At 42.8% G+C, this 12,595-nt stretch overlaps 1 pseudogene; it reads right to left on the bottom strand.

Annotated features, from left to right (window-relative positions):
• Window positions 1-1,840: 1,840 nt before the first annotated feature.
• Window positions 1,841-7,038, bottom strand: LOC130848466 (transmembrane 9 superfamily member 1-like; annotated as a pseudogene).
• Window positions 7,039-12,595: the final 5,557 nt, after the last annotated feature.

Here is a 12,595-nt window from a genome sequence, read left to right on the forward strand (position 1 = left end):
TTTTTCTGTCACTTGCTTGAGACCTTCTGCATATATCCTTCCAAGGGAGAGCATACCGCATTAGCAAAGTATGTGGTATGATTTGACTGTGGCCTTGCTTTGCTATCAGAAGAAGGAGGCATTATCTCTGCCCATCTGTCCCCTATTCTGGTCTCCTGTTGGTGGATCTGAACTAGCAACCTTTTACTTTGCAAAAATGAGTCAATGCTGGAGAAGCAAGTCATGTGTGGGAGGGCAGACCAAGAGGGAGACCTCGAGTAGAAAAATGTAGTTGGCTCTGGAGAGGACCTGATGCCAGGCCAGAGAGGGTAAGCCCCAGACACTGGGGTGCTGGGCAGGCAGGAGGCTAAAGAGACAACATTTACAAAGAAAGTAAGACAACAAGTAGCAGCAAAGAAAAGGGAGACAACAAAGAGGGGACAGGCTTCTGATCTAAGAATTCACCTAGGACGACCTTGTTGGGTGGACTTTATTTTAAGCTTTGAATTCCTTCCCTGATCATGACTGGTCCACCTGGGTGGGATGTTCCTCCCCGGGTCCCAACTTTTTCATCTCTAAGATGAATACAACCCGAGGCATCCCTCATACATTGATCAGAGCAGGTAAGGAGAGATCAGAGCAGCTAGGAAAGTCTTGATGGTGTCCCTTGAGGGATGCATTAAGAGACCCTTGAGGGAAGCCTCCTACACTATGGGTGGGAATGTAAATTGGTACAGCCACTATGGAAAACAGTGGGGACGTTCCTTAAAAAAATAAAAATAAAGTTACCAGAGATTCTAGCAATCCCACTCCTGGGTATACATCCAGAGAAAACTCTGATGTGAAAAGATACATGCACCCTAATGTTCATAGCAGCGCTATTCACAATAGCCGAGACATGGGAGCAACCTAAGTGTCCATCGACAGAGGAATGGATAAAGATGTGTTGTATATATACAACGGGATACTACTTAGCCATAAAAAAAGAATGAAATAATGCCATTCGCAGCAACATGGATGGACCTGGAGATTATCATACTAAGTGAAGTAAGTCAAAGACAATCTCCATGTGATATCACTTACGTGTGGAATCTAAAATATGACACAAATGAACTTATTTACAAAACAGAAACAGATTCAGAGACATAGAGGACAAAGTTATGGTTACCAAAGGGGGTAGGGGTTTGGGGAGGGATAAATTTGGAGTTTGGGATTAGCAGATAAAAACTACTATATATAAAATAGATAAACAACCAGGGCCTACTGTATAGCACAGGGAATTATATTCAATGTCTTGTAATAAACCATAATGGAAGAATATGAAAAAGAATACCTACATATATATTAAATATCTCAATCACTTTGCTGTACATCAGAAATTAATACAACACTGTAAATCAACTACACTTCAATTGAAAAAAAAAAAAAGAGACCCTTGAGGGCACATTCCCTCTCCCCTGGGGCTTTGGAAGGGGCACTCTCCAACCCTTGAAAGGACTCGGGCAGGTCTGTGGGAGCCAAAAGGCATCAGCCCTATTTTCCAAACTTCCGCTCTTTGTGACTGTGGCAGAATTAGTTGAGCTGTATGAACACAGGGGTAAGTGCTGCATTCTGTGTGAGTCTGCTCTTCAGGCCTCAAAGACAATGCCCAGATGTTATTTGTATCCCAGATCTATTCTTGGCTTCTGAAGGTTTCTAAGCCCTTTGATTCAGTGATTATCACTCCGTCACTTAATATCTTAACAACGACGTTTCTAGACAAAACAGCTATCCAGGTCATTTCTTCTCTCTGAGCCTTGGCTAAGTGTGTAAAAGAAGGTGGTCTGAACAACAGCTAAGGCTCCTTATTGTGATAAAAGTCCTACATCTCAAGAAGCAACGGCCCCAGGCGGCCCGTGGTGGGGATAATGCAGGGCACGTTGTTGGCTATAACAAGCAGGTGAAAGTAGGATAAAATGTGTGTCGAGCACTCTCTCAAAGGGGAAGAATTAAGCCACTCACTCTTTCATCTTTCATTTAACACACATGTATTGAGCACTCAGCGTGCATAAAGGAAGAGTGAAGAAAAGACAGGTTCTGAGGAATCTCCTGAAGGAAGGAGGTAGGGGCAGAGCACAGACCTCTTAGAGGGGCTTGTGCTGGGGGAGAGATTGTCCAGGCGGTTACAGGGGGTGTAATCTTTACCCTCTGATTTAGAAAATCCCGCCTAGTTTCTCTATAGGTACCCTTCATTTTGTGAGGCAGCTACCCCTATTTTGGGCTCAAACATTTGATCAGGGTAGCCATGGGGTAGGAGAGAATCATGAAAAAGCACCCTCCACAAATATCATCAGATATAACTTATCTGTGGAATCTAAAAAAATGATACAAATGAACTTACAAAGCAGAAACAGACTCACGGACATAGAAGACAAATTTATGTTTACCAAAGGGGAAAGGGTAAGGGAGGGATAAATTAGGAGTTTGGCATTAGCAGAAACAAAATATTATACATATAGATAAACATATATACAGTAGATAAACAACTAGGGCCTAATGCATAGCACAGAGAACTATACTCAATACCTTGTTATGAATTATAATGGAAAAGAATCTGAAAAAGAATATATATATATATGTCCCTTTGCTGTACAGCTGAAATTAACACAGCATGGTAAATCAACTATACTTCAGTTTAAAAAACAAAGGCACCCTCGCAGCTGATGCTCAGCCATCTGTGGGTCAGCAGGGCCGCGAACTGGCGGCTCTGGGACAAGGAAGCAGCTTCCATGATGTGTTCTAAGTTCCTAAACTGGCCCACCAGGGAAAGGGCAGTCCTCACCAGAGGAGAGACTGGTGGTAGGAATGATGTCGCACACCCCACACTGGCCTCCCATCTGCCGGTAGAAGTGGCTGGACATGTAGCCAGAGATGCAGCAAGTCAGGGCATACAACAGGGATGCTGCTGAGCTAATGGCCCTGTGACGGTGCACACTGAACAGGCCCAGCAGCGCCATGGCAACAGTGCCTGCAGGGTGGTAGTGGAAAGCCTGTGTTAGGTCCCACTATCCCTCTCTGGCAACTTCAGAGGAATCAGCTTCCATCAAAACAATATCCCCCCAGTTCTGTTGTCCAGAAAACCCACAGTAGAATATACACATCCTTGCTGGAGCCATCCACCCCTTAGGTCTACCCCTCCCCTTGGACAGAAGAGAAGATCTGCAGATCTTTTTCTGAACAAACCGCCTACTTAGTTCTACCCCTTGAGAGAAATCCCTGATTGATTTTTTACCACCTTACCAGTGCCAGGGGCCAGGAACTGGGCACCCGCCCATGCACAGCACAGAGCAGACCGCAACATGGAGGGAAGTGGAAGACACCTGTATGGATAATTTTCCAGCCATTGTCACACTTGGTCAAAGTCATCACCAGAACATCCAGAGGTTGTCCCTTCATCCAAATGGTACAGAGCCAGGTCGTTTTGGAGTACACGCATGAGAATGACAGCCACAAAACCCACCAGTAAAAGCACAAGCACTGTGGAACTGATGATGGACAACCAACGGATTTCCAGCATTCTGGGAAAGAAACCACCATCATCACCATGGCACCGGCCACTCCGCCGCTCAACTGATGTCTTAGACCAGCACACGCTGTACGTGTGGGTGAGGCCTAGCAGCTCATCAGGTTGTAACCCATCTAAACTGTGGTGCTCCACATCCCAACCTGAGACACTGGCAAATATAATTCGATCTCTGTGGAATTCTAGGTGGAAGTCCAAATGGGTCCAGAGTCCTATCTTGTGGGCGTGAGGCAGGAAGCCACTCTCCTCCATGCAGCCCACAAAGCCACGGATTGGCTAGTCGTCCACCACAAATTCAAAGCAGTATTGTTCCTCGATGGCCTGGCGCAGCTGTTCCACCTACAGAGAGCCAGTCATGAGTCAGACAAGGCCTCCCCAGGCATTGGATTAGAGCAGGGTTTCAGCCTCAGCACTAATGGCATTTTGGGCTGGATAATTCTTTGTCGTGGGGGGCTGTCCTATGCCTCGTAAGATTCTCCGTCCCTGGCTTCTTCTCACGAGGTGTCCGTAACGTCCCCCCAGTAGTGACAATCAAAAATATCTCCAGACATTGCCAAATGTCTCTTGAGAGACAAGAGTCCCCTGTTGAGAACCACTGGGTTAGACCCCAGTAGGTTGGGATTCTCTGAAAAGAGCAAGGAAGACTTGGAGTTGCTGAAGAAAAAAGCATGACAGGGAAAATTAGGTAGAATGTAAAGGAGCCAGTTAAAACCGTGAAGAGTTAGGAATGGAAATAAATGACTACGCAGGAGAGATAGTTGGGACCTTATACCAACACGGAAGCTTCGAGTCAGGAGCCCCGGGTTCTGCTATCAACTCTGCAATCCACTATCCATGTAGTCTTGAAGAAGTTACTTCTGAGCGAGTGTTTCTTCATCAACCAAATACAAATAATACTACCTGTCCTGCCTGCCACGTGAGGCTGTAGTTAGAATCAAATCATATCATTTCCCACAAAGGTGCTTTGGAAAACAAACAAACAAAAAATCTCCCTCCACCTCTCCCCACCGTCTCTATCAGAGGGACAAGCCAAGGGCTGACGTGGCCCAGTCTGCCTTGTTAGGGGTGCCACGTGCTAGGTTAGAAGCTCAGGTCATTCATGTGCGTGAGTGAAGGGATTTTTTTTTTTTTTTTTTGGAGAACTCAGGTTTATTAAGCCAGTGGCCCCAGATGAGCTAATGCTCCAAAATTCTGGGCCCCGAGCTCAGGGTAGGCTTTACTTTTATAGAGCACGTGTTTACAGAGCATAGAAGTTTCCAAACAGAAAGGTACAAAAGCAGGTGCAGAACATTCCATTTTTTAGCAAAACATCTTAAAGTTACATTGGATTGTTAGGTCATCCTGTTTTTCTGTTTTTCTAGGCCCAGCAAGCATATTTCACAAAAGCAAAACAAGCGTGGAGTTATTTTTAGGTGAGTGTAAGTTTCTAACTTTCCTCTAAGTGAAGGGATTTTTGAAATCCTAGCTCTTCCCCAATCTCTCCTTGAGTTTGGGAGGAGGTGCGTGAGACCGGCCTGCAGTACCTGAGGGCCAGCTCTGCCTGTGGCTCTTTTCTCTTAAAAACCTCTTTTCTAGATGTGGGACTGAATCTCCCTACCAGTCTGTGATGCCGGGGAAGGGGGCGGGGAGTGGGTGGGGGGAGGGGGGGCGGGCGGGGAGTGGGGATTATTATCTCTCATATTTCACAGACAGGAATAGTAAAGAATTAAAAGCTTAAGTAATGTTCCCAAGGTCATGTGGTGAATTAGTATCTGAGACAGGGAAAGGATTTGGGTTTCTGGTCCTTCCAGTTTCGTTGCCTCAGCATTAGATCTTGCTGCCTCTTTAAATCTCACATGTAGTTAGGATTAGGGTCTGTAGCTGTGTATGAGTTCCATCTTAACTTTGCTCATTTAAAAAAAAAAAAAAAAGTGGGGCAAACCTTGCTTTCCTAAACTTCTACTGCAAATCTGCTTTGTGACTTTATTGGGCAAGACCTAAAAGATGGTCGAATTTTCCCCTAGCGTGGCCGAATATCCTTGTTCTTTCGGCTATTGGCATTCTGCAGCAGCTGCTGATGGAGATGGAGCGCTCCAGCAAGGATGGGCCGGAACTCCAGCTGCTGGTAAGCAAGTGTTCACTATTTATAGCGAGAGGGGGGCTGCAAAGGAGTGGAATTTTTTCCTTCTGAGTCGTTTTGATGCAACTAACAGGAAGTGGGCTCTGATAGATGCTAAATTTGATGGCATGAATGAGGTCTGTTACAGCACTTCTCAAACTTGACTGTGCATCAGAATCACCCGGAGGGGCTTGTTGAAACACAGCCTGCTGGGCACCACCCCCAGAGTTTGTGAATCAGTAGATCTGGGGTGGCGCTCAAGAAAGTGCATTTCTAACACGTTTCCGGGTAATGCTGATGCTGTGGGCTGGAGAACCACTGCTTTATTGTAATGGGTGGAGTGTCTGGGCAAGGGCCATGGTATATGGCAGCAGATTGAACCCAAGGAAGGCACTGACATACACCACAAGACTCTTTCTGGTGATCTTATTGTCCTTGTCCAATCAAAATCAGTCACTTCTGAACCGATATTTCCAGAGCAAAGGTATTATTTTATAAATAAAGCAAATGGCATAAGATTTAAAGGATAGGATTCGTAAGAAATATGTGTGTGTGTACTATTTAATAAAAATTATTTTTTCCTCTCTCTCTTCTTTCTCCAGTGAAAAAAGCGTGACATATGAGGTCATTTTATCATATCATAATGTTTGGAGTTAAGGCTGGCATATTTCACCCCCACTTTCAACTCCAAGCAGAGGCAAACACTGGCCTTGTAGGCTGAGGCATCTGCCTTTGATCGATGGCCAGAAACAAGCAAGCGGACAAGTCCTGGGAGAACGTGGCTGATCTGCTAAGTAGACTAAGACCTTGGCTTTGGCCTCTCAATTTCTGGTATGAGATGGGCCTGTTTAAGTTTTCTGCTTCTTTTTGAATGAATTTTGATGTTTTATATTTTCCTCAAAAATTATCCATTTCACTCAGACTTTGAAAATAGGAACACATGTTTGTACTAGTGACTCTTTTACAAGAATTTTAATTTCCTATATGCAAATATCAAAGCATTATTATTATTTTACACCTGAAACTAATATGATGTTATATGTTAAATACATCTCAATAAATATAGTTTTAAAAAAAGAATTATAGTTTCCTGTATATGTGTTAATCGAGTTTCTAATTCCTAACTTTATATTTTTCCCCTTTTCCCTTGATTAGGCTAACTTAGTGGATTATTTATTATTGTAGCTGTTTTCTCTTTTCTGTGATGAACCAGCCCTGGATTTCTTTATCAATATGAAGCCCTGCAAATGGTCTGAGATTTTATCCTATTTGCAAGCTAACAGGTTAGTTAGTCTGTTGGTAGAACATGTAAACCTCCCAGGTCCGCGAGCACTAGAGTATCAGCATTTTTGCCACTTCCGCAGGTCCCTACCATGGAGGCCGCGTGGTGCTTGCTCATGTAGTAGGTTAGAGGAGAGGAATCCGGATCCTAAGCTTAGCAAACTTGAATCTTTTATAAGGAATGTGAGAATGCCTGCCCTTGGCTCTGGGTAGAGTCACTCCCTCTAGCTTCCTAAGCTGATTGCTACACAAACTTCCTTGAAAAGATAGTCTAGAACAAAAGCAGTCAGTGCGTCTTCTCCGGAGATGTACAGGAATGTAAGCCACCCATGGGAGCACTGTCTCCCAACAATCAATTCCACTGACTTTGTTTTCAACTTCATTATATTCTGCTTTCATTTTAAATTCTATTTTCCGTACTTCCCTGGTGGCACAGTGGTTAAGAATCCGCCTGCAAATGCAGGGGATACAGTTTCAATTCCTAGTCTGGGAAGATCCCACATGCCGTGGAGCAACTATGCCCGTGTGCCACAACTACTGAGCCTGCGCTCTGGAGCCTGCGAGCCGCAACCACTGAGCCCACGTGCCTAGAGCCTGTGCTCTGCAGCAAGAGAAGCCACGGGCCCACAATGAGAAGCTCGCACACAGCAACAAAGAGTAGCCCCCGCTCACCACAACTAGAGAAAGCCCGCGCACAGCAACAAAGACCCAACACAGCCAAAAATAAATAAATAAATAAAATTTTAAAAAAATTCTATTTTCCTTAGATTTTAAAATTATTGTTTTTTTAGTCACCTTGAATAGTCACTTCCTTCATATTCATTCTTAAGCTAAAAAGGTTTTAAGATTATCACTTTTCCCCTGAATAAATCTTTGACTACATCTCATAGATGTTAATAAGTAGTGTTCTCTTGATCATTATTTGTTAACTTCTCTAGCTTTTCTTTCTTATTTACAAACTTCCAAGGGTTTGAACAAAATGAATCAATCATCTTTGGCTCTGCTACTCTCTCAGTTTACTCTGGAAGCTGCTGCTTTTCCTCAACCCTTGTAGATTAAAGTCATAAAGCCCTTTTTAATAGGATCTCGGGGACTTGTGTGCTAAACAAGGTTACGTTGCACTTTATTGCAATTTAAGAGGAAATGGGATTTGGAAGATGAAGGTTCAGGCCCAACTCTACCACTTCATTCTGGTAACCCAATAAACACCCATTTTGAGTCTCACTTTTGTCTGCAAATGTCGGATTGAATTGTATTATCTCTCGTGTCCTTTTCAATGTATGACTCTAAGAGATTTAGAATTAGTTTCAATTACACTCTTTGAATGATTTCTAGGCTGACTTGTTAGTAGAAGCAACACGGCCAAGTGGAAAGATCTCTGGCCTTAGAAATTGGGAAAGCTGAGTCCAACCCTTGCCATGGCAGCCAATGCTTGTTTCCTCACGTTTTCTTATGTGACACTTTTAGAGGAAAGAAAATCACATGGCCTTGGAAGCTCATTTCCTCCCCTTTCGTAGCAAGAAGCCAGCTCAGTTGGACAGAATTAGCTGAGGGAGGAAGAGCCTGATGCTGGAAGCTGAGCCCGGGAGCCTCCCCGTTGTAACAAGGCTGGCTGTTTCACGGCTCAGGAAGCTCTACTACTACAGAATTACGTAGATGTTCCCGTGCTTCTTTCTCTAAATGTGCGTAGAGCACTAAAGGCACAGAGTCCCTCTCCAGGGACCTTTCCATGACGCATCTGCCTCCAGTGCTGAGTTCCACACACTTCTCTGGGACTTAATGGGGCCTCAGAGCTTCACAAACACTTGTTACTTCTATGCTTATAAGCTTCCCCCTGATAAATCTTATTTTTAATTTACCCCATGTGTGCTGTTAATATGTGTGTTCCTGTCCTTTTCATACAACCCATACTATTCGATGAGCATCATACTAAGTGTTTTACACACAGCATTTCATTTAATCCCCATAACGAGCTTGACGGTTAGGTATATTACCCCACTTTTACAAATGGGGGAAACCTAGTGCTCAGAAAAGTTCAGCAATTTGCTGGAAGAGGCAGAGCTAGAGTTTGAATCCAAACTGTTTGGGTTTCAGGCTTGTGCTTTTAACTCTAAAAGGGCACCATTCACATCCTAGACATCACAGATGATTTTGCTGCAACTGCCGAGAAAGGGTCCTATTAAAAAAAAAAAATCAGTATGTTAAAACAATTTTTTTAAAAATAGATGAAGATAAAGTGTAAGGGATACCTTTTCTAATTCGTCTAAAAGCACCACGTGGACAAGCAGCAGCTCTGATGTAATATGACTATGTCATAGGAGGCAATTAACACATGGTGATGAAAATGTTTTCTGGTTTTTTTTGTTTTTTATTTTAAGGAAAGGTTCAATTCAAGATGCATTCAGCACTTTTGAGAATGCAAAGCCCAGTCTCAGAGGGAGGAGGGAGAGAGGGCAGGGCTGGAGATGGTGTTTCAGAAAGCCCAATACATTGACCTCTGAAGTCCTAAGGCCGGAACATTCAAGGTAACCACAGCTTCTCACTCTTTCCTTGCTGCTCTGTTGACATAATTTCCCAGATCTCATAGGAAAATTATTGGGAGCTCTAGGGTCTGTGAGAGTTCCACAACATCACTGCTTAAAGGAAAAAATTTGTTGTCCTACTGGTGGCGTGGAAGACTGTAACTAGGAACATCTGTTTTATAAAGGCAGACGGGGGAAAATCTTCATTTTTAGGAAATTAACTTTATTATGTTTCATGAGCTAAAAACGACCCTTTGGATCCATAGTGCTGTGGACCCACGTGGATCTGTAGAGATTCCCTACCTGCCTAACAGCATTTTGTTACAAAATACACTTTAATTCTTTTCCATAAGGCTCAAATGTCCTACTTCCACATGCTATTTTCAGTTTTTGTGAGCAAAATACTCTTTTGAGACTTGCCAGCACTCACATTAACGCATTCCCTTCTTTCCTGCATGGCTCAGAAAAGAACAGATTCTCTGGGGTCTGAGCAGGGCCCCGTCTTCAAGATTCTCCCTTGACTCACCTGTCATCTGGTTTAAACAGATTCTCACTTCAGGGGAGCCAGCAGTCCTCAAAGTGCCCCAGACGACTTGTTATAGCAAATATGTGTATACACTCTCAATACCTAGGTATATACATGTATGCATCCTCACTGGGCAATATGCTAAAACAGTGAGGTGAATGGTCTCATTGGGCTTGTGAAGTAAAGCACAAGACTTTGCTGTTGTACCTAAGTGCAGACGCATGGAGAACCACGCCGAAACACATGCACTCATCCATACAGAAATAGATACATTACCCAGAGACAGCAGAGGATACACGGAGAACTTCCTGTAAGAGGCATACGTTGGGGAGAAGAAATTTTCTATTCTTCTAGGTTCTTTTGGCTCGTCTTAGTATTAAGTTGGCATGAGACAGATGAACAGGAGAAAATCAAACAAAAGTTTAATAACATGCATACAAAGGAGAGACCCAGAAGTGAGTAACTCGCCAAAATGGCCAAAACCCTCAACTTAAAGACCATCCTCAGTTAAAGGCAAAAGAGGATGTTGGGACTAGTGGTTTGGGATCTCAAAGGGAAGGAAGGCAATTGACATGGAGATGGAAAAGCAATGTTTGGTGAACAAATGTTTGCTGGGCCATGAAGAGACCATAGGACACAGAGAGGATTTTTAACAAACAGACTTTGCTAGGTTCCTCTGTGTCTACCCACCCAGTTAATACTATGGTTATCTACAGTGACAGCTCCCTTCTTGGAACTGGTCCTCTACATTTTTTAGGCAGTTGGGGGAAGGTCGAAAGTTCTTCCTGAGTCTTTTGGGCCTTAATTGTTTTCAGCTCAAAATAATCCACATGCCAAAGAGATATTTTGAAGGTGGTGAATTTTGCTCCCCTACACCAACAAATACCTTTGTAAACTTTTTTTTTAAAGAACTTTAATTGAGATACAATGACATACAATAAACTGCATATATTTAAAGTGTACAATTTGATATTTCTTTCCTTGCTAGTAATGTATATATGGCAATCCCAATCTCATAATTCATCCACCCCAACCCACCCCCGCTTTCCCCACTTGGTGTCCATATGGTTTGTTCTCTACATCTGTGTCTCTATTTCTGCCTTGCAAACTGGTTGATTTGTACCATTTTTCTATATTCCGTATATATGTGTTAATATACGATATTTGTTTTTCTCTTTCGGACTCACTTCACTCTGCATGACAGTCTCTAGGTCCATCCATGTCTCTACAAATGTCCCAATTTCATTCCTTTTTATGGCTGGATAATATTCCGTTGTACATATGTACCACATCTTCTTTATCCATTCATCTGTTTGATGGACATTTAGGTTGCTTCCACAACCTGGCTATTGCTGCAGTGAACATTAGGGTGCATGTGTCTTTTTGAATTGTGGTGTTCTCTGGGTATATGCCCAGGAGTGGGATTGCTGGGTCATATGGTAACTCTATTTTTATTTTTTCAAGGAACCTCCATACTGTTCTCCATAGTGGCTGTATCAATGTACATTCCCACCAACAGTGCAAGAGCATTCCCTTTTCTCCACACCCTCTCCAGCATTTACTGTTTGTAGATTTTCTGATGATGTCCATTCTAACTGGTGTGAGGTGATACCTCATTGTAGTTTTGATGTGCATTTCTCTAATAATTAGTGATGTTGAGCAGCTTTTCATGTGCCTCTTGGCTATCTGTGTGTCTTCTTTGGAGAAATGCCTGTTTAGGTCTTCTGCCCATTTTTTGATTGGGTTGCTTGTTTTTTTGATATTGAGCTGCATGAACTGTTTATATATATTGGAGATTAATGCTTTGCCTGTTGATTTGTTTGCAAATATTTTCTCCCATTCTGAAGGTTGTCTTTTCATCTTGTTTATGGTTTCCTTTGCTGTGCAGAAGCTTTGAAGTTTCATTAGGTGCCACTTATTTATTTTTGTTTTTATTTCCATTACTCTAGGAGGTGGGTCAAAAAAAGATTTTGCTGTGATTTATGTCAAGCCTTCATAAACATTTGATTTCAAAGGACTCCAGGAACTAGGAGGAAGTTAAACTTGGCACAAACTCAAGAAGACAGCTACCTTGTTGAGACTAGGTTCACAGACAGCCCAAAGCAAAAGAATAGGGCCCTGGAATTTCATATAAGTGTAGTTCTTAGCTTGGAATCTAGGAAAATGAATAATTCCAACATGAGTTGCTGTGATTCCTCAGCACTGCCAAGAGAGGGGAGAATTTGATCTACACAGGAGTGTCCCTAGTAGGAAAGGGGTTTTATGTCAGTTGTATGGGCGACTTGTGTGAATGTCCTTTAAACCTATGCAGTTTCCATTTTACTGACTCCAGGTTCTTCTATATTAGCCTTCTGATAACTAATTTGGCTCCCTGAGAGGTGTCTAACTACTGCTCAACTCAGCAGAATCGTAGTAATACCAAAGATAGTTTCCCTTGGAGTTTTTTGGGTGCTTCCTAGGGAAATGCTAAATCAGGTATATGTCTCCCACCACAAAAATAATAAGTATGTCCTGGTGCACAAATTAGTCCCTTGAGAGTTGAGTTAATATAGAGTCATTCAGTAGAATTTGAACTAGGAAAAATGGAGTTTATCTTTAACATCAGCCAAAATAGCACTTCCTGAAAG

The sequence above is a fragment of the Hippopotamus amphibius genome, chromosome 3 (genome assembly GCF_030028045.1).
Source record: "Hippopotamus amphibius kiboko isolate mHipAmp2 chromosome 3, mHipAmp2.hap2, whole genome shotgun sequence".
NCBI classification, from domain to species: domain Eukaryota; kingdom Metazoa; phylum Chordata; class Mammalia; order Artiodactyla; family Hippopotamidae; genus Hippopotamus; species Hippopotamus amphibius.